At 36.2% G+C, this 22,802-nt stretch overlaps 1 protein-coding gene across 3 annotated transcripts in view; it reads left to right on the forward strand.

Moving 5' to 3' along the window:
• Positions 1-22,802, forward strand: part of KIAA1958 (KIAA1958 ortholog) — a 250,101-nt gene that overhangs the window by 131,088 nt on the left and 96,211 nt on the right. The window contains exon 3 of one of the 3 annotated variants that reach the window (XM_074207490.1): positions 19,382-19,567. The exons of the other annotated variants lie outside the window; for them this stretch is intronic. The gene's annotated coding sequence lies outside the window, so the exon portion shown is untranslated. The remainder of the gene's footprint in view (positions 1-19,381; positions 19,568-22,802) is intronic. 3 annotated transcript variants of the gene reach the window in all.

The raw sequence follows: 22,802 nt of genomic DNA on the forward strand, positions 1-22,802 counted from the left end.
TTCCATAACTTGTTTAGCCATTCCCCAATTTATGGGCATCCCCTCAATTTCCAGTTCTTTGCCACTACAAAAAGAGCTGCTATGAATATTTTCGAACATGTAGGACTTTTCCCTTTTTTATAATTTTTTCTGGATATAGACCTAGAATTGTAATTGCTGGGGGAAAGGGTATGAACAGTTTTATTGCTCTTTGGGCATAGTTCCTTATTGCTCTCCAGAAATGTTGGATCCATTCACAATTCCACCAGCAATGCATCAATATCCCGGTCCTTCCACAACCTCTCCAACATTAATCATTTTCCTTTTTTCTCATCTTGGCCAACTTGATAGGTGTGAGATGATACTTCATTATTGTTTTAATTTGTATTTCTCTAATCAATAATGATTTGGAATGTTTTTTCATATGATTATATATAGTTTTAATTTCTTCATTTGAAAACTATTTATTCATATCCTTTGACCCCTTATCAATTGGGGAATGAATTGTGACCTAATAAATTGATGCAATTCTCTACATATTTTAGAAATGATATCAGAACTTCTAGTTGTTACCCAGTTTTCTGCTTTCCTTCTAATTTTGGCAGCATTGATTTTATTAGTGCAAAAACTTTTTAATTTAATATAGACAAAATCATTCATTTTGCAGTTTATAATGTACTCTAATTCTTTTTGATAATAAATTTATCCTCTTTCCATAGATCTGATAGAGTATTTCTTGGTCTCTTAATTTATCCATAGTATCGCTCTTTATGTCTAAATCCTATACCCATTTTTACCTTATAGGGTTTGAGATGTGGACCTATGCCAAGTTTTTGCTATACTATTTTCCAGTTTTCTCAATAATTCTTATCCCAGAAGCTGAAGTCTTTGGGTTTATCAAACAGTAGATTACTGTAGTCATTTAATGCTACTTCTTTTGAACTTATCCTTAATCAAACTGATCCATTACTCTATTTCTTAACTTTCTGAATTTGTTAATTGTTTGAAGGAGTTTTTTTAGATGATTTTCTCAGATAAGTATACCATCTTTTCATCTGCAAGAATGAAAGTTTTGCTTCCTCATTGCCAATTGTGATTCCTTCAATTTCTTTTTATTCTCTTATTGCTACTGCTAGCATGTCTAATACTGTATTGAATAGTAATGGTGATAATGAGCATCCTTGTTTCACCCCTAATTTTATTGAAAATACTCAAAGTTTATTCTTATTACATATAATATTTGTTGATGATTTTAAATGGATACTATTTATTATTTTAAGGAAAACACTATTTATTCCTAACATTTCTAGTTTTTTAAAAGAAATAGATGGTGTATTTTACCAAAGGCTTTTTCAAAATCTCTGGAGATAATCATATGATTTCTTTGGTTTTGCTATTGATAGGTTTAATTATGTTGAGTGTTTTCCTAATGTTGAACTATCCCTGCCTGGTATAAATCCTACCTGATCATGGTATATTATCCTAGTAATAACTTGCTGTAGTCTCATTGCTAAAATTTTACTTAAGATTTTTGCATCAATATTCATTAGGGAGATTAGTCTATAATTTTCTTTGTTTTGATTCTTCCTGGTTTAGGTATCAGCACCATGTTGGTGTCATAAAGGGAGTTGGGCAGAACTTCTTCCTCTCTTATTTTTTTAAAATCATTTATGTAGAATAGGAATTAGTTGTTCCTTAAATGTTTGGTAGAATTCACTTGTGAATCCATCTGGACCTGGAGACTTTTCTTAGGGAGTTTATTGATGGTTTCTTCAATTTCTTTTTTTTTCTGAAATGGGGTTATTTAAGCAATTTATTTCCTTTTCTGTTAATCTGGGTAGTTTGTATTTTTGTAAATATTCATACATTTCCCTCAAGTTATTCAATTTATTGGCATATAGTCTGACAAAGTAGTTCTGAATTCTCTCTTTAATTTCCTCCTCATTGGTGCTTAGTTCACCCTTTTCATTTTGATAATTTGGTTATCTTTTTTCTTTCTTTTAATCAGATTAACCAAAAGTTTGTCTTTTATTGGTTTTTTTTCATAAAACCAACTCTTAGTTTTATTTATGAGATCAATGGCTTTCTTGCTTTCAGTTTTATTAATCTCTCCCTTGATTCTCAGAATATCTAATTTGGTATTTAATTTGGGGGTCTTTAATTTATTCTTTTTCTAGCTCTTTTTAGTTGCATACCCAATTCATTTATCTCTTTGTTCTCTATTTTATTCATATAGGCATTTATAAAGTTCCCCCTCAACACTACCTTGTCTGCGTCCCAGAAATTTTGGTATGTTTATTTGGTATGATGTCTCATTTTTATAATTTTCTTGGATATAATTACTGATTGTTTCTATTATTTACTGTTTAATCCACCTGTTATTTAATTTCCAATTAGTTCATGGTTTATCTTTTCCTGACCCATTATTACATGTAATTTTTATTGCATCATGGTCTGAGAAGTGTGTATTTATTATTTCTGCCTTTCAGTTTTTGTGCCCTAATACATGATCAATTTTGGTGAAGGTGCCATGTACTGCCAAGAAAAAGGTGTATTTTCTATCCCCATTAAGTTTTCTCCAGAGGTCTATCATACCTAAATTTTCTAAGATTTCATTCACCTTCCTAACTTCTTTCTTCTTTATTTTATTGTTAGATTTATCTAATTCTAAGAAAGGGAGATTCAGGTCTCTCATTATTAAAGTTTTGCTGTCTATCGCTCTTTGTAGTTCACTCAGCTTTTCCCCTAGGAATTTGGGTACTATACCACTAGGTGCATATATAGCTTCATTACCAATGGTGCCTTTTAAGAAGATGTAGTTTCCTTCCATATCCCTTTTAATGAGATTGATTTTTGCTTTTTACTTTATCTGAGATTAGAATCTATACCCCAGATTTTTTTTCTTCTGCTGAGGCATAATTTATTTTGCCCCACCATTTACTTTTGCCCTGTGAGTATGTTTCTGCTTCAAATGTGCTTATTGTAAACAACATATTGCAGGATTCTGGTTCTTAATATGTTCTGCTATCCACTTCTTTTTTATGGGACAGTTCTTCCCATCCACACTTATAGATAAGATTATTAATTCTATATTTCCCTCCATGCCATCTTTCTTCATTTATATTTTTCTCTTTCCTTTTCTCTTATTCCTCACCAAAATTTTACTACCTTTCCCCTTTGATTTTTTTAATTTAACTTTCACTTATATTTCACCTTCCCTTTTATCAGTCCCTTCTTCCCTTATCTTTCCCAATTCCCAGTCCTCCCCCCTTCCCTGTAGATTAGGGTAGATTTTTAAACCCCAGTGGGAATGTATTTTATTCCCTCTCTAGGCTAATTCTATTGAATAGAATTTACTCAGCATTCAAGTTCTCTTTTCTTTCCCTCTAAAATTATAATTTTCTTTTTAGTTTTTGCAAAGCAATGGGGTTAAGTGGCTTGCCCAAGGCCACACAGTTAGGTAATTATTAAGTGTCTGAGGCTGGATTTGAACTCAGGTATTCCTGACTCCAGGGCCAGTGCTTTATCCACTGTGCCATCTAGCCTCCCCTAAAGTTATAAATCTTTGTCCCTCTTCCATTGGTGTTATTTATCACTCTAATCAGGTATCATCAACCACAGTCTGATTATTTGATTGTTTGATAAGCTCATATTGTTTTTAATGTATCACAGATAGTTTGATTGCTTGATAAACAGCATTGTCTCAAATTACATCAAATGATAATCATTTTTTACCCTACCCCCTTTTTCAAGTATCTTTCAAATACACACAATCCTCCTCATGAGCCAAAGTATCATCCAAAGCCATATCATTTTTTTAACTATTTGTGTGCCTCTTCCCAGGCCTATTTTCTCTCACACATAACTTCCTTTCCCCCACCCATGGTCAGGGTACTTAACCCCTTGTTAAGTGAAGCAAGGCCTATTTTCTTTCACACTTCCCCTCCCCCTCCCTACCCAGGGTACTTAGTTCCTTGTTAAGTGAAGCAAGGCCTATTCTCTTCCCCACTTTAATCCCCACCTCCCCACCTAGGGTACTTGACCCCTTGTTAATCAAAGCACTGTTGAGTCAAACCCTGATCTAATTACCTGCTAGAATATTAAAGATCTCTTAAGTACTGGGAGGCTCTGGAGGTCTCACCTGAGAACTTTCCAAATGGTTTTAAGTTACAGAGACACTGACTCAGGACCTCACAGTTTATGACCCCCTCTTTAGACATAAACGCTGTGGGATTAAAGTGGGTCAAAGGATAATGAGACACTTAAGTTTAAAGTTAACATCCCTGCTTTTCTTCAGGGCTTTTTTTTTTTGTCTGAAACATAGTGATGTTATCTTGGCTCTCTTCAATGGAGAGATAAGATCCAATTATACCCATATCCTTTAGCTTCATTCTCTTCAATTATATTCTACCCTTTAATTATCCCAAGAGAAGTAAAGGTCTAAAGAATTCAAAGTGTTATATCTTTCCTTTCGGGGTTGTATACAATTTCATGGTCTTGACCAACATTTGTTTTGATTTTTTTTTCCTTCCTCTTTTCATTTGTTTTTTTATGCAACTCTTGAGTCATGTATTTGGTGATTGAATTCTCTGTTCAGTTGTGGTCTTTGTGTCAGGAAATTTTGGAAGTCTTCTTTTTCATTGAACATCCATCTTTTTTTCCCCTGACAGTATATGCTGAATTTTGCAGGGTAGTAAATTCTGGGTTGTAATCTCAGGTCCTTTGCTCTCCAAAAAATGCTAGTTCTTCTGAGGCTGAAAGGTCCTGTGTGAGTCTGACTGTATTTCATTTGTATTTGAATTGTTTTCTTTCTGCTGCTTGCAATATTCCCTCCTTTATTTGAGAGTTCTGGAATATGGCTTGGAGTTTTTATTCTGTGGCCTCTTTCTGTAGGGGTTCTGTGAATTCTTTCAATGTTATCTTGTTCTAGTAGATTTGGACAGTTTTCCCTTATAATTTCCTGCATGATGTTTTCTAGCTTCTTTTTTTGATCCAAGCTTTATGGTAGTCCGTTGATTCATAGATTGTCTCTTCTGGATCTATTTTCCAGGTCATTCATTTTCCCTAAAAAGTACTTTACATTTTCTTCAGTCTTTTTATTTGTTTGATGGAATCTTTATAATCTTGCAGATTCATTGGTTTCTATTTGTTCAATTCTAATTTTTAGGGTTTTGTTTTGTTCAATTAGCTTCTGCGTTTTCTTTTCCTCTTGGTTATTTTTACTTTTAATAGAGTTGGTTTCTTTGGTTGACATTTCACAGTTTTCCTGCATGACTTTCATGTCTTTTTTCCATTTTTCTTCTTCCTTTTTCCTTTGGATTTCAAATTCTTTTTTAAAACTCTTCAATAAGCTTTTGTCTTTGAGTCCAATTTATATAGACTGTTTTGATACTTTCACTGTGAGTGATTTTTCACTGCTTTCTTTTTCAGACATGGCATTGTTATCATTTTTGCCTGTAAAGTAGTTTTCTATATGGGGACTCTTTTAGCTTGTCTTTGTTGTTTTAGCTCTGCTCCTGCAGTATAGGGAATATAGATCCAAGCTTTTATTTTGCTGGGGGTGGGGTCTGATCCCTGGTTTGTTATTGGCCAAGATGTTGCCGATGTAGTCCAGGCCTTGCCTTTGCAGAGGGTTTTTTTCCCTCCTTTATGACTAGGTTCTGATTTAACAGTGGTTTGTTCCCAACCCAATCCTGCCTTTTATCCTGATGTTTTCAGCATTCAGACTGTTTGCAGATACCCCAAAATTATCCCTGCTGGCTTGCTATCTAGCTGCTTGGACCTCTGCTGTTGTTAAGCTGTCAGAACCTGAACTGTACTGTGGTTTAAAGCCTCCTGCTGGCTTTCCCACTCTCCCCCCCCTCCTGGACTTTACTTCCCCTTTTCCCACAAAGAGACAGATCTTCACTGAAGATTCTCCATGATGTCTACAGTTGAAAACTTCTTTGAATCTTCTCTTTTTCTTGGTGGGATCTGTAGTGTGAATGTCAGAATAGAGGGCTCATTTATCTTTGGTAGGGAAAGGCTCCAGGAGCAGGTTACCTTCATCACCATCTTGACTGCCCCAGAAGTCTATAGCCTTAATCCATTGCTTGGTACAAGAAGGACTAGAATTTTACTAAAACCTTGAAGGATAATCCATCTGTTTTGTATCAATTAGCAGAGTACATTTTAAAAATACATAATATAATAAAAAGTAGGATGAAAATTTTTGTCAAAGTAATATATCTGCTTATAATTACTTGTATTTTAAGTGTATTTGTATAGATAGGATAAAATTATAGTAAAAAAATTTTTAATCATGTCAGTTGATATATCTAAGTGATTTAGTGTTAATACTATATGCTTTTCAATTCATTTTCATTATCCATATTGAGTCAAAATCCAGAACTTTCTCCTCTACATTGTGCAGTGTCTCTTCTTAGCAATTCTTGTACAGAGCTATTATTTGGTGGTATAGTACACAAAACATATTTGGGAGAACTCTTCACAGTATCAAGGAACACTCTTGTGAATATCTATATGAGAATGCAAAATAAGTCTCAAAAGAGAACATGGATAACTCTGACCCCTATTTAACATTAAAATATGGATCACAATGGGAACTCAAAGGGATCTCAAAATTGCATTTAATGTGAACACATCCCTTCCCCACTTCACTTGAAATGATAAACTTCCTACTAGTTCAAATCCACTGAAGTTTTTGAATAAATCACCAAGCATTTTTGTTTTAGAAAGATTTATTTATTTTTAATTTTACAATTTCCCCCCTAATTTTGCTTCCCTCCTTCCACCTCCCACAGAAGGGAGTCTGTTAGTCTTTACATTGTTTCCATGGTATGCAATGATCTAAGTTGAATGTGATGAAAGAGAAATCACATCCTTAAGGAAGAAACATAAAGTATAAGAGATAGCAAAATTACATAAGATAACAGGTTTTTTTTAAATTAAAGGTAATAGTCTTTGTTCAAATTCCACAATTCTTTCTCTGGATATAGATGGTATTCTCCATCGCAGATACCCCAAAATTGTGCCTGATTATTGTACTGATGGAATGAGCAAGTATACCAAGGCTAACCATCACCCCCATGGTGCTGTTAGGGTGTACAGTATTCTGGTTCTGCTCATCTCTCTGCATCAGTTCATGCAAATCCCTCCAGGCTTCCCTAAATTCCCATCCCTCCTGGTTTCTAATAGAGCAATAGTGTTCCATGACATACATATACCACAGTTTGTTAAGCCATTCCCCAATTGAAGGACATTCACTTAATTTCCAATTCTTTGCCACCACAAACAGGGCTGCTGTGAATATTCTCATACAAGTGATATTTTTACCCTTTTTCATAATCTCTTCAGGATATAGATCCAGCAGTGGTTTTCCTGTATCAAAGGGTATGCACATTTTTGTTGCCCTTTGGGCTCAATTCAAAATTGCTCTACAGAAAGGTTGGATGAGTTCACAGTTCCACCAACAATGCATCAGTGTCCGAGATTGTAACCAAGCATTTTTAATATTTAGAAACCACAGTCGCAAGGAAGTGAGGACCTGAACTCATATTAGGGTTTCAAAAACTTCCTCATTTAAACAAGCACCAATGCAAAATCCATTTTCCTCCCTCTAATTATAGCTTTTAGCCCTTGCTTCATATATAGCCTCTGGAATTTTGCCACTGATCTCTTGACCTGATTTCAAACTCAAATTAACAAAATTATATGGAACACTGATTATTTACAAGACACCATGTTAGACTGAGAATGTTCAATTGGACCATGGAATTCTTTTTCTTTTTTTTTTCTTTTTTTTTTTTAAGGTTTTTGCAAGGCAAATAGGGTTATAAGTGGTTTGCCCAAGGCCACACAGCTAGGTGATTATTAAGTGTCTGAGGCCGGATTTGAACCCAGGTATTCCTGACTCCAGGGCTGGTGCTATCCACTGCACCACCTAGCAGCCCCATGGAATTCTTGAACACTGACTTGAAAGAACATGATTTTGAGATTTTGAATATTATCTCTGCAAAGTGATTTTCTTAAAGTACATGTATCACCCCTTTTTCTCAATAAATTTCAGTGACTCTGGGGAGGCTAGGTGGCATAGTGGATAAAGCACCCGCCTTGGAGTCAGGAATACCTGGGTTCAAATCCGGCCTCAGACACTTAATAATCACCTAGCTGTGTGGCCTTGGGCAAGCCACTTAACCACATTTGCCTTGCAAAAAACCTAAAAAAAATTTTCAGTGACTCCCTATCCCATCCAGTAGCAAATATAAAAACCTCTTTTTAGTGTTCAAACCCCTTTATTACCTGACTTCTCCCTGTATTTTCAGTCTTCTTATACTTTTCCCTCCCATATACTCTGTGACCTAGTTATTGTAGTGTTTCCTGAACAAGACATTCTTCTCCCTTCATCAGACATGTTCCATGACTCTTCCCCATCCCTGCAATGCTTTCCTGCCTCATCTTGGTCTCCCAGCTTTCCTGACTTCTTTCAAATACCAGCTAAAATCCTCTTTTTTTTTATAAGAAACCTTTGCTGATCCTCTTAGGCTAGTATCTTCTCTCTTTGGATTTTTTCATTTATGCTGTTATTTGGGGCGGTGGTATAGTGGTTAGAGATTAAGACCTGGAGTCAGCAAGCTCTGAGTTCAAATACAGCCTCAGACATTAGCTGTGTCATCCTGGGCAAGTCACTTAACCCTGCTTGCCTTGGTTTCCTCATCTGTAAAAGGTGATAGAGAAGGAAAAAGAAAATCACTCCAATATCTTTATCAAGAAAACCCCAAATAAGGTCATGAAGAGTCATACATGCCTGAAGTGACTGAACAGCATTTGTTTGTTCATAGTTATTTGTAAGTTGTCTCCACAACATTGCATATTTGTTACTGAGAACCCCACTGCAGCATTACCCTATGAAGGACAGTTTAAGGAAAGTCCTTACTACATTTCTGTACTCTGGAGGAGGCTGGCAAATTGCTCCTCTTTTACCACAATTAAAGAGTCAGAGTAGTTGAGGTATGGAGAACATGAAGATGCCCTAATTGAAAGTCCTTGAATGAGGAAAGTTGAGTGAGAAGCAGAGAAGCAAAGGGAAAAATAAATTCAGAGACAGAATAAAGAAGCTAGGCAGCCCATCGGATCCCCTTTCCTGAATGACTTTCACTGAATTTCAGTGTTTGAGTTTCTTAGTGTTGTGTGTCTGGAGGGAGATCTGTTTGCTGAGTCTGCCCAGGATCTCAGGTCCAGGGCTTTCTATAGGGTTTAGTAGCAATGAACCTGTGGCACAAAGTCAGCTACAGCCACATCTGTGACAATAACTTTTCAGCTAGTGTCTGTTCAGTATGCCTGTCAGATATGGAACCCTGAAGATCAAGCATTTCTATATAACCCTACTTCATGCATTTTCCCAACCTCATCCACTCCAACATATGGTTCAGGAAATATGCTGCTAGAGTGCCCCTATTTAGTAGAGTTTTACAGTTATAACTATTATGACTTATGGGAATGAAATCAGTCTGTTGGAGCCTTCACATAAATACTTAGATACTGATAGCTGATGATATCATATAGGCTTGGTTCTCAGAGTCTGGTTCATGGACCCTTGGGAGTTTCTGAGGCCATTTGGGGAGTCTACAAGGTCAAATTTATTTTTAAAGGTCAAAAAGTTACTTGCCTATTAAAACATTTCTTTCTTTTCTAATCACCTGTCTATATGAGGACAGACTTTCATCATATACTACAACCAAAACAACATACTGTAATAGTTAGAATACAGAAGCAGATAGGAGAATGTAACTAATTTTCTATTAAACCAGACATTAAATAGATGTGCAAAAATGTATAATAAAATGACCTTCTTGCTAAATTTCTGTAAAATAAAGTTTTTCATTAAAAAATCCACACAATGGGTTTATATTGATATTTTAAAATTAGTAAATTTAAAATAAATTATCAGTTTTTAATTTTCAATGCTATATGTATAAATGGCTAAAATTTGGGTCCTAAGTAATTTTTAAGAGTGTAAAGAGGTCCTGAGATCAAAAGCTATTCTAAAGGCATCTGTTAGCTATTCATTTACCCTAGGAATGATTGATTTTCTCCACTATGTTAAATTATTATAGAATTGCTGCGATATCCATATAGATAAGTCATTGTAAGTAAGATGGTTCAAATTCGGAAACATTGTTTTAGCCTATGTACAAATGACCAGATGGAACCCAACAAATTGAGTAACCATTTAGGTATTTCCAAACAACTGAACCTCAGTGTAGTGAGGAAGAAGGTTTTTATAGTAAAGCTGATGTCAGGTTATATAAGACTTAAGCTAAGGAAGAATTAAGTATAAGAATCCATTGTCAGAAGTTTCCTCTATAATTCTATTTAATGTAAATAATTTGGAAAGGTAGAGGAAAGCAATTAAAGTAGTTTCCACTTTGCAAGAGTTAGTTAACTCTTTAAAATCATTCTTTGAGTAATAATTCTGACCATTCATAAAATCAGGCATGTATTTGCATATATGCATGGTTTTACATATTGATTACATGTTCATTCTGGGGCATTACCAGGAATTTTTAGAGTTCATTAATATTTTTAAAGTAACTTTTAAAGTTTCAATGTCATTTCAGTGAATTTCAGAGCAGATAAAAGTCCAGAGAATTTCTTTTAAAATAATTTTATTTTTCACAAGTATTAAAGTAATGACTTTGAAAACTGCAACATAAAGAATTCCTATTTTTAAAATGTTTTTTTAAAAATTCAGCTGCTTATACCAAGAATAGATATTAGTTGCAGTTCCCTTCTTTCCTTGCAGAGGTCAGGAAGCAGGACTCTGAAATACTGCATAAAACTTGGTTGATGGTTGATTATATATTATGTTCAACTTCTCCCCCCTTTCCCCCTCATTTTTATTTATTATAAGGGCTGGATTTTTGAGAAATGGAAGGGGAGGTGGAGATTAGGAATTATAAAAATGACAAAATTTTAACTATTTTATCTGCCTTGTTACACATGACAATATTCTTTAGATAATATCATCAGAAAATTAAAACAGTCATTTGAAAACTAATAATGATCCACATTGAAATGGAATCAAGTTCTGAGTTATCTTTTTGCAAGCTCTAGTTGAATAATTTTACTAATTCATTCAGTTTACATATAAAATACTTTGTGAATCAAAATGTATTTTATAAAATTTAGGATCTTTTTTACACTATCTGAAAGTTTGTTATAAATTTCTCTCTGTGGTGATGTTTCATAATGACATTCTCATCAAATCCTTTCTTCCTCCTATATTTTCATACTTTATGATTTTTAATTTCTTTTCCATTTTTAAAACATTTTAACATACCAGTTACTTAGATATACTTCAATATTCAGAATACTGTATAGATCATCGCAAGTCAGAAGAATATGGAAAAATTTGGATTTATATAATATGTCCCTTTGGTTCTCCCAAGTACTATAATTAGTCTATTAAATAAAGTGAGGACCAGAATAAAGTAACCATTTACTGCCATTCAATAATAGGATAAGAGTTGTTTCTGAAGTTTTGTTTTTCTAGTGCTACTAGCCAAGGGTCTATCAATAAAGTGGCACTGATTTTCACACTATTTCCTATAATTCCCACCTTGAGTTCCATGAAATCTTTCTAGGAATTCCTTGAAAATAAATGATAGGGGGCAGCTAGGTGGCGTAGTGGATAGAGCACCGGCCCTGGAGTCAGGATTCTCTGAGTTCAAATTTGGCCTCAGATACTTAATAATTACCTAGCTGTGTGGCCTTGGGCAAGCCACTTAATCCCACTGCCTTGCAAAAACTAAAATAAATGAATGAATGAATGAATGAATGAATGAATGAAAATGATGGTCATTATTTTTATGTTGTGTCTGCTAGATTCAGGCAACTAGGTGGCCAAGTGGCTAAAGCACTGTGTCTGGAATCAAGAAGACCTGAGTTCAAATGTGATCTCAAAACCCTATTACCCTGAGCAAGTCACTTAATTCTGTTTGTCTCAATTTTCTCATCTATAAAATGAAATGGAGAAGAAAATGGCAAATCAATTCAGTATCTTTGTCAGAAAAACCCCTTCTGGGGTCAAGAAGAGTCAGACACAACTGTACAACTATTGGATTCTTTCTTTGCATCTCCCTCCCTCCCCTACCTCAACCCCCATGATTGGCAGTGATAGAAATAATTGGGTTTTCATAGTGTAAAAGATGACCCTAAAACTTCTGTTTTATTACCCCCCCCCCCCATGAATGGTGTAATATAAATAATTGGGTTTTCATAGTGTAAAAGATGACCCTAAACATTCTGTTTTCATACCCCATCCCTGATCCCGAATGGGTGAAAACTACAAGTTGGCAAACAAGATCTCTGCAGTTGAAGTTGACTCAATCTAAAAATAAATTGGTTTCTGGTGAAGTGCCTTCACATAGAATGCACTTAATCATTGTTTATTGACTGAGAGATGTATTATTTTTCCTAAGGGGAAAAAAGTATGATCTGTTTGTTCCTCCCATTTAATATTGCTTTTAAAATTTCTATTTGGGATTTTTAATGTTATTTTAAAAATTCTGAACTTAATCACAAAATAAAATGAATTAGAATTTATAGTGTGATTTTTTTTTTCAGTCATTCAGTTGTATCTGATTCTTTCTTGGACCTGTGCTAACAAATATATTTCCTTTGAACCAGTTTCTAACTTGTATTGTTGAATTTTAGGCCTGTTTTCTTTCAGAATGTACCTCTTTGGTGATATTCAGACTCCTGTGTGCATTATGACAGGGGTAGGTAAAAGACACATAGTCACATTGCTTTCCAGAAAAGGGGAGAGGGAAGAGGAACAAGGAAAATATTTTGAGAATCTCTTCAGGAACTAGAGAAACTTATCAGGAGATGGGAAGGTGTACATGGGAGGGAGAGGAGTAAGGCAAATCACATTCCCGTAATATCACTTACTTTTGAAGCATAGAGTTAGCCTTGGCATGCCTGCTTCTATAACTATGATCACACTTGGCTTGTTCTTTCTGGTTGCCTTTCCCAAAGAAAGTAGGTCCCTAAAGTGAGATAGAGAGAATAGAATGTTGACTAGCAAAACTGCTAGTCTTAAAGGTCTGGGTTTTTTTTTTTTTTATTTTTTCTTCCTCCACACAGTCTAATATTATTTTCCCATGAAGGACAGACTATTATCCTTTACAAAAGCACTGAAAGCTGTCTTTGGTTGCCCTGACTGGAAATGTAGTTCCACTTCATTATTTCTCTCTCTAATAACTTGAGTGGCTTACCCTCCCTGCCTTTGCAATGTCTGTATTCTAGTTTAGAATGCAATACTTTTGTCTCTGAGTCCTCAGTTTCCTCACTCTCCCCAATGAATTCCACTTTGATATAAAACCTTTCTTGTTTTCCTTAGGTTGCAAGTACTTTTCCCAAAATTCCCTTTAGCTATGAAATTACATGTTTTGTACAGAGGGTGTCCCAAAAAGACTTAGTTTTAAAAGTTTTGTTCATTTATTTTAGTCATATCTGACTCTTCATAACCCCATTTGGGTTTTGCTGGCAAAGATGCTTCTCTAGATGAGGGAATTGAGACAAACAGGGCTAAGGGACTTGTCCAGGGTCACAAAATTAAGAAGTGGTTCATTGGATAGTTCTTTGCAGTGAGGAAGACCTGAATTTAAATATGGCTTTGGGCACTTCTGGCCAAGATGGCGGAGAGAGACAGGCACAGTTCTAAAATCTCCTGATTTTCCCCTATATATGATATGAAACAAACCTCTTAACAGAAATCTGATCAGCAAAACCCAGAAAGAAAAGCCAGGAAAAAGAACATCTACCTCAGGATTTGTCTTTTGCAATCATGAGTGGGTGGGTGCAGAGGGCAGACTTTGCCAGGAGCACAGGACAGGGAGAGCCTGGGAGCCTGGATTAGTTGTGGATAAGCCTGATTAGCCTCAGGGCTGGGGGCTGGAGCCTGGGGAGCCTGAGGACCCAAGAATCAGACCAGCTTGATCAGTGGCAGGGCTAGAGCCTGGTCATCTGTGGGGGCTTGGGTCAGCTAGGGAAGAGAGGCATTGGTGTTGACGCTGACCCTCGGGAGCTTGCTGGCAGAGCTAGAGGGATAGTTCTGGTGCCCAAGAGCTGCAGACATCATCCCTGGGTTCCTCTGGTGAGAGGAATTCAGAGTCCACACCTCCATTTCAGCTGAAGGTTCTTCCCAGAACAAACACAATTACAGACTACCTCTGCCCCAGGCTAAGGCCAAGGAGCAGAACCACATCAGCTGACAATAGAGTGATCACCTCACCCCAGGATATAGCCCACTATTGATTGAAAACAAAAGTATTTAACAGCTTCAATCACTCCCTCCAGGCTAAGGGAGAAGGCCTCAATCAAGGTTACAGACCCTCCAGAGAAAGCAACCAGCACCTCCTACTGGCCAGCTGGAGATATTACATTCAGTCAGTAAAGCCTCTGGGGATCCCAACACCAAACCTCTGTAAACCAGCCAGTTCCTAGCTCAAGGTCTTAGTAAAATGAAGAAAGGTCAGTGGAAAGGAGGTCCATAGAAAAATTCTTGGCAGGAAAAGATCCTAACTCAGAGAAACCTAGAACCTCTGCGGAGAATATGATCTGGTCTCCAGCACAGAAAGACTTCCTTGAAGAAATATGGAAGGTCTTTAAAAATCAATTGGAAAATTTGGGAAAAGAAACCCAAGAGAAGATTAACACCTTGCAACAAGAAAGCAAATCATTGGAAAATACAATTGGACATATACAAAATGAGAATAATTTTCTCAGATCCTCAACTGGGCAAATGCAAAAAAGAAAATAATTCTCTCAAAACTTCAGTTGGTCAAATGGAAAACTCTTTCAAAAATAGAATTGACCAATTGGAAAAGGAGTTGCAAAAGGTAAATGAAAAAATACTTCTCCAAAAAAAAGAATGGAGTCTGTGGAAACTAATGACTTCATGAGACAGCAAGAGCCTGTTAAAACAAAACCAAAAAATAGAAAAAATAGAAGAAAATGTAAAATATCTCATCAGCAAAACCACTGACATCGAGAATAGATCAAGGAGGAACAACCTGAGAATTAGAGGTCTTCCTAAAAACATTGAAGAGAAAAAAAGCTTAGACATGATATTACAGGATTTAGTGATGCAAAATTGCCCTGATATCATGGAACCAGAGGGTGAAATAGTTATTGAAAGAATACATCACTCCCCTCTGGAAAGAGAAAAAGCTAAAAGAGAAAATCCTGCAAGCAGCCAGAAGGAAACAATTTAGATACCAAGGAGCCACAGTAAGGATTACCCAGGACCTGGCTGCATCAACATTAAGGGATCAAGATTTTCTAAAGAGCAAGGGGGTTTGGAATACAGCCAAGAATCCACTATCTGGCAAAGCTGAGCCCTATCTTTCAGGGGAAAAGATAGATATTTAACAAAATGGAAGAATGCCAACAATTCCTAATGAAAAAACCAGAGCTAAATAGAAAATTCACACATCAAACAGGAGGTTCAAGAGACACATGAAAAGGTTAAAAAAAGGGGGTTAAAGAAAAAAATTGCTATCCAATAAGATGAAACTGGCTATATCCCAGCATGGGAAAAAGAGTCTCATAACTCTTTTTTTAAATTTATTTTTATTAAAGATATTATTTGAGTTTTACAATTTTCCCCCAATCTTGCTTCCCTCCCCCCACCCCCACCCCACAGATAGCACTCTGTCAGTCTTTACTTTGTTTCCATGTTGTACCTTGATCAAAATTGGGTGTGATGAGAGAGAAATCATATCCTTAAAGAGAACAGAATTCTCAGAGGTAACAAGATCAGACAAAAAGATATCTGTTTTTTTCTAAATTAAAGGGAATAGTCCTTGTACTTTGTTCAAACTCCACAGTAGCTTATCTGGATACAGATGGTACTCTCCTTTGCAGACAGCCCAAAATTGTTCCTGATTGTTGCACTGATGTAATAAGCAAGTCCTTCAAGGTTCAACATCACTCCCATGTAGCTGTTAGGGTGCACAGTGTTTTTCTGGTTCTGCTCATCTCACTCAGCATCAGTTCATGCAAATCCCTCCAGGTTTCCCTGAAATCCCATCCCTCCTGGTTTCTAATAGAACAATAGTATTCCATGATACATATGCCACAGTTTTCCAAGCCATTCCCCAATTGAAGGACATTTACTTGACTTCCAATTCTTTGCCAGCACAAACAGGGCTGCTATAAATATTTTTGTACAAGTAATGTTTTTACCCTTTTTCCTCATCTCTTCAGGGTATAGACCCAGGAGTGGTATTGCTGGGTCAAAGTGTATGCACATTTTTGGTGCTCTTTGGCCATAGTTCCAAATAGCTCTCCAGAAGGGCTGGATGAGTTCACAGCTCTACCAACAGTGTAATAGTGTCCCAGATTTCCCACATCCCTTCCAACACTGATCATTATCCTTCCTGGTCATACTGGCCAATCTGAGAGGTGTGAGGTGCATTTCTCTAATAATTAATGATTTAGAGCATTTTTTCATGTGGCTATAGATTACTTTGATCTCCTCATCTGTAAATTGCCTTTGCATATCCATTGACCATTTGTCAATTGGGGAATGGATTTTTGTTTTAAAAATATGACTCAGTTCTCTGTATATTTTAGAAATGAGTCCTTTGTCAGAATCATTAGTTGTAAAGATTGTTTCCCAATTTACTACATTTCTTTTGATCTTGATTACATTGGTTTTTATCTGTGCAAAAGCTTTTTAATTTAATGCAATCAAAATCATCTAATTGATTTTTGGTGATGTTCTCCAACTCTTCCTTAGTCATAAACTGTTCCCCTTTCCATAGATCTGACAGGTAGACTAGTCCTTGATCTTCTAATTTGCTTATAGTATTATTTTTTATGTCTATATCCTGTAACCATTTGGGTCTTATCTTGGTAAAGGGTGTGAGGTGTTGGTCTAATCTAAGTTTCTTCCATACTAACTTCCAATTATCCCAGCAGTTTTTATCAAAGACGGAGTTTTTATCCCAATGTCTGGACTCTTTGGGTTTATCAAACAGCAGATTACTATAATCCTCCCCTGCTTTTACACCTATTCCACTGGTCTACCACTCTATTTCTTAGCCAATACCAAACAGTTTTGATGACTGATGCTTTATAATATATAATTTTAGATCGGGTAGTGCTAAGCCACCTTCGTTTGTACTTTTTTCATTAAGCTCTTGGCAATTCTTGACTTTTTATTTCTCCATATGAATTTACTTACAATTTTTTCTAACTCATTAAAGTAATTTTTTGGAATTTTGATTGGTAGGGCACTAAACAGATAGTTTAGTTTTGGTAGAATTGTCATTTTTATTATATTAGCATTACCTATCCATGAGCAGTTGATATTTGCCCAGTTATTTAAATCTGATTTAATTTGTGTGAGAAGTGTTTTATAATTGTTTTCAAAAAGATTCTGAGTCTATCTTGGCAAATAGACTCCCAAATATTTTACACTGTCTGAGGTTACTTTGAATGGGATTTCTCTTTCTAGCTCTTCCTGCTGTTTCTTGCTAGACATATATAGAAAAGTTGAGGATTTATGGGGGTTAAGAGTCTCACAACTCTTAAGAATTGTAACTCTATCAGAGAGAATATACTTAGCCAGAAATGATAGACACTCATGACTTATCCATGAGACTGCCACCCAATGGGATGAAACTGGCTATATCCCTACTTGGGAGAAAGACTCTAATAACTGAAGAATTGTAACTCTATTAGAGTGAATATACTTAGTCAGAAGTGATGGATACTCAAGATTTTCTATGACTCAGATAAAATGATTTAAAAACAATTCCTCCTTAAAAAGGGGGACAGGAAGAGCAGCTAGGTGGTGCAGTGGATAGAGCACCGGCCCTGGAGTCAGGAGGACCTGAGTTCAAATCCGACCTCAGACACTTAATAATTACCTAGCTGTGTGGCCTTGGGCAAGCCACTTAACCCCATTGCCTTGCAAAAACTTTAAAAAAAGGAGGGGGACAGGAAGGAGAAGGGAGGAGGGAGGGGATTGAATGGGGTAAATCTCATTACAATAAGAGGTATAAAAATACCTATGGTAATAGAGGGGAAGAAGGGAAGAGATGAGAAACAGCTGAATCATCTCATCAGACTTGGCTTAAAGTTAACTTACACACATACTCAGTTAACTTAAAAAAATATATTTCAAGTATTAAAAGGGGAAAAGGAAAGGCGGGGGGACAGAGACAGGGCGGGGAGAAAAAGGGGAACTAATGGAAGGAAGGGAAAAGGGAGAGGGAAAAGAAAGTGGAGGAGGTAGATATAAGAGAGCAAACACACTGAAGGGGGGTGATATTTAGAAACAAAATACTGGAGAATATGGATAAAGGGGGAAAAGGGGGAAAATACAAACAGAGGGAAGATTGCATGGAGGGCAATAAAGAGTTAGTAATTATAACTTTGAATGTGAATGGGATGAACTTTCCCTTAAAACATAAGCAAATAGCAGAGTGGATTAAAAACCAGAATCCTACAATATGCTGCTTATGAGAAACTCATTTGAAGCAGAGAGATACATATTGAGTAAAGGTAAAAAGGTTGAAGTAAAATATATTTTGCTTCAGCTGAAGTGAAAAAAAGCCGGGGTAGCAATCCTTACCTCAGACAAAACAGCAGCAAAAATAGATAATGTTAAAAGAGATAAGGAAGGGAAACTATATCCTCCTAAAAGGTGCCATAGACAAAATAATGTGATTTCAATACTGAATATGTATGCATCCAATGGGATAGCATCCAAATTCTTAGAGGAGTAGCTGAAAGAACTACAGGAAGACATGGACAGCAAAACTCTACTAGTGGGAGACATCAACCTTCCACTCTCAGATTTAGACACATATGGCCTTGAATACCTGCTAGTCTTGTAATGCTGGCTTTGTCTCATTTAACCTGCCTCAGTTTCCTCTACTGTAAAACGGGGTAATGAATACTAGGGTAAAATGAGATAATATTTGTAAAACACTTAACACAGTGCCAAACCTATAGTATACACTTAATAAATCCTTGTTTCTCTTTTCCTACCACTTTGTGATTATTGCTGACTCTGATCATATCCCTTTGACATTTTCTAATCTTGTCATATTTTGATTCATTAAAGGAAAAAAAAAATAAACTTATGGAAGATCTATTCTACTTGCTTGAGACCTTCATCTCATTCTTGTACTATATTGAGATGGATTATCCCTCATTCTTCCTGTCTAATTGATCTGCCCTTTATTATAATGATAACATGTCCTTAGTTGTGTCTATTATGGTGTTTCTTTCATAAAAGTTGCCTAGCACATTATACTGAAGCTTCCTTATGTCAGTCATGCATTTTTCCATTATTCTTCTAACTGTTCACTTTTTCTAGAAAATTGTGGTCTATATCATTGCTTCCCAGAGGGTTCTCAAAGGCAACCAGTACACTGTAATCTCTGGCAAATGATGCTAAGCTAGAAAAGTGAGTATTGCCTGACATTCCAAGAACCCTCATCAGAAAGGCTTACCACCAGAAGAATGACTACCAAGTGTTGGATTTTTTCCTTATTTACTTAAGGTAAATTTATTTAACTTACTAATTTTCCTTTTATTATCAACTTGACAAACATCAACAACCAACAGTGTTTCCATGTACAAAGAACTGCAAAAGTAGATTATACATGGAAGCATAAATCGCTATTAGGTATTTTTTGTTTTTCAAATTTAACATGAGAATATCAACATTGTTCTGATTATCCATAGCCCACCCTCAATTCCTTCCGTTCCTATTTCTGGATTTCTTAAATGTTTTATTGACTGAATCTTTCTCTTTTTTAATATGTCTCTTTCCTACCCCCCCACTGTCTTCTCACAAAATTAAAAATTTTTCTTATAATAAATAAGTACATACAGTAAAATTCCAAGACATCTTTTAAAACAGATTATATAATAGCCTTCAAACCCTATTTAACTTAGTTTTAAATTTTATTTTCAAGAAATTTGATTTCTAAAGATGAAAAAAATAGGATTTCTAGTCATCAATGGCCAAAGATAAGTAATATTAAGAAACTTACGCAGAATAGTTGCATGAGTTAGCATTGCATTGCATCAACTCAACAAAAAGCTTATTATTCCAAAATTAATTTTTGTCATTTTTTTCATTGTAAGTCTTTATTTTCTTTCTTTGTGCAGAAACTCTCTACTGCATCACTGCTATTGTTTTTTTTTTTTTTTTTTGGTTTTCATTGTTAACATTTTATTTGTTTTCCAATTATATACAATAATAATATGTACCCATCATTTTTTGCAAGTCTCTGAATTCTACAATTTCCCCCCCTTCCCCCCCCCACAGAAGGCTGTCTGACAGTCTCTACGTTGTTTCCATACCATACATTGATGTAAATTGAATGTGTTATAAGAGTAAACATAAGAATAAACATAAACCCCCTCTCCCCCCAAGAAGATGAGAAACCTCAAGAACAGAGAGAAAAAAAAAGTTGTACTTCATTCTGTTCAGATTTCAATGGCTCTGTCTCTGGGGTGAGTTGCTTTCTTTATCATAAGTCCACCAGAGACATTGCTTCAATAGTTTTCCCACAGTTGCTATTGCTAGCTGTACCTCCACTCTATTTCTCCCCACTCTCATGTATTCTATTCTCTCTCTCCTTTCATCCTGGCCCTGTCAAAAGTATATTGAGTCTGAGTACCCTCTCCCTTGATCTTCCCTCTCTTCTATCACCTATTCCCCCCTTATCCTATCCCTTCTTATTTTTCTCTAGGGTAAGATAGATTTCCTCACTCTTTTAAGTGTGTATGTTATTTCCTCTCTGAGCCATTTCGTTTTCTTTTTTTTTTTGCAAGGCAATGTGTGTGTGTGTGTGGGGGGGGGGGGTTAAGTGGCTTGCCCAAGGCCACACAGGTAGGTAATTATTAAGTGACTGAGGCCAGATTTGAACTCAGGTACTCCTGACTCAAGGGCCGGTGCTCTATCCACTGCGCAACCTAACCACCCCTCTGAGCCATTTCTGATGAGAATGAAGGCTCACTCATTCCCCCTTGCCTTCCCCCTTTCCACTCCATTGAAAAAGCTTTTTCTTGACTCTTATGTGAAATTCCTTAGCTTCTTCATCTCCTTTTCCTTCCTCCCAGTACTTTCCTTTATTACCCATTGACTCCATCTTTTTACTATATTATACCATTATATTCCACTCCTTCCTATGTCCTGTCTATATATGCTCCTTCTAACAGCTCTTATAAATGAGAAAGTTCATATGAGTTATCAGTATCTTCTTCCCATGCAGGAACACCAACAGTTCAACATCATTAAGTACCTCATAGTTATTCCTTCTCTTCCACTCCCTCTGTAGCTCAGCAGAGTCCTGTACTTGGAGATCAAACTTTCTTTTCAGCTTTGGTTGTTTCAGTAGGAAAGTTTGAAAATCCCCTGTTTCATTGAAAGTCCATCTTTTCCCCTGAAAGAAAGTGTTCAGTTTTACTGGGTATATGATTCATGGTTATAAACCAAGATCTTTTGCCTTCTGGAATGTCATATTCCAATCTCTGAGCCCTTAATGTAGATGGTGCCAGATCTTCTGTAATCCTATGGAGCCTCGGTAGTTGAATTGTTTGTTTCTGGCAGCTTTTAAAATATTCTCTTTGATTTGGGAGTTTTGGAATTTGGCTATAATATTCCTGGAAGTTTTTCTTTTGGAATCTCTTTCAGGAGGTGACTGGTGAATTCTCTTGATTTCTATTTTACCTTCAGCTTCTAGGATCTCAGGGCAATTTTACTGCATTTTTTCCTTTAAAAATGAAGTCTAGGCTCTTCTCCTGGTCTTGGGACCTTTATTCATCCAAGGGCTTATGCTCTCTTGCCTATGCTTTGATATGCAGATGCACCCCCCACCACTTCCCTCTGTCCCCTCTAAATTTTGGCTAGAGCCATCTTTTGTTTTTTTGAAGTTGGGGGAGGGAGGGTTCCCAGGGAAATGATGCCTTCAAGATGCCATCTTGGCTCTGCCCCCACTAGTATTGTTTAGTATAACATAAATAATATAATGCAATGTAACATTTTTATATGTGTATACATACAAAATATGTGTGTGTATATAGCTATATATATATATATATTCACATAGCTATCATTTATATAGCACTATGTGACAAGCACTACACTAAGTGCTTTAAAATTATTGTTTTATTTGTTCCTCACATGGAAGGTAGATGCTATTATTATATTTTATAGATTTTTACAGATTTTATAGATTAGGAAATGGAGGAAAACAGAGGCTAAGTGACTTATCCAGGGTCATAAAGTATATGATATTTAGACTCAGGTTTAGAATTCTATCTGCTGCACTACCTAGAATTTTAAAAAAATAAACAGGGCATGGTGAAGCAAGACTGTTACTGGGAGACTGAGGCTCCTAAATTCTGAGCTATAGCAGACTTATAACCTGTAAGGTGTCCACAATAACTCTTGCATCAATATAGTGAGCCTTGGGGCAAACTGGGTTTGGTCAGAAATAGTACAGTTCAAAATTGATCAGCAATGGTATCTTCCCTTAAGTGACCTCTACAGTTTTAGTCTGCTTCTGGGGAAATGGAAGATTCAATTTGCCATCTCTCCCCCCACCCAAAAAAAGAACTCCCTCCCACCAAAAACCACTACCAATACCACCACCAGCTGCAATAAAAACTGGAAATGCTTCATAAATAATTTACAGCTCTGGGGGCAGCTAGGTGGCACAGTGGATAGAGTACTGACCCTGGAATCAGGAGGATCTGAATTCAAATCCAGCCTCAGACACTTA

The sequence above is a fragment of the Macrotis lagotis genome, chromosome X, assembly GCF_037893015.1.
Source record: "Macrotis lagotis isolate mMagLag1 chromosome X, bilby.v1.9.chrom.fasta, whole genome shotgun sequence".
NCBI lineage: Eukaryota > Metazoa > Chordata > Mammalia > Peramelemorphia > Peramelidae > Macrotis > Macrotis lagotis.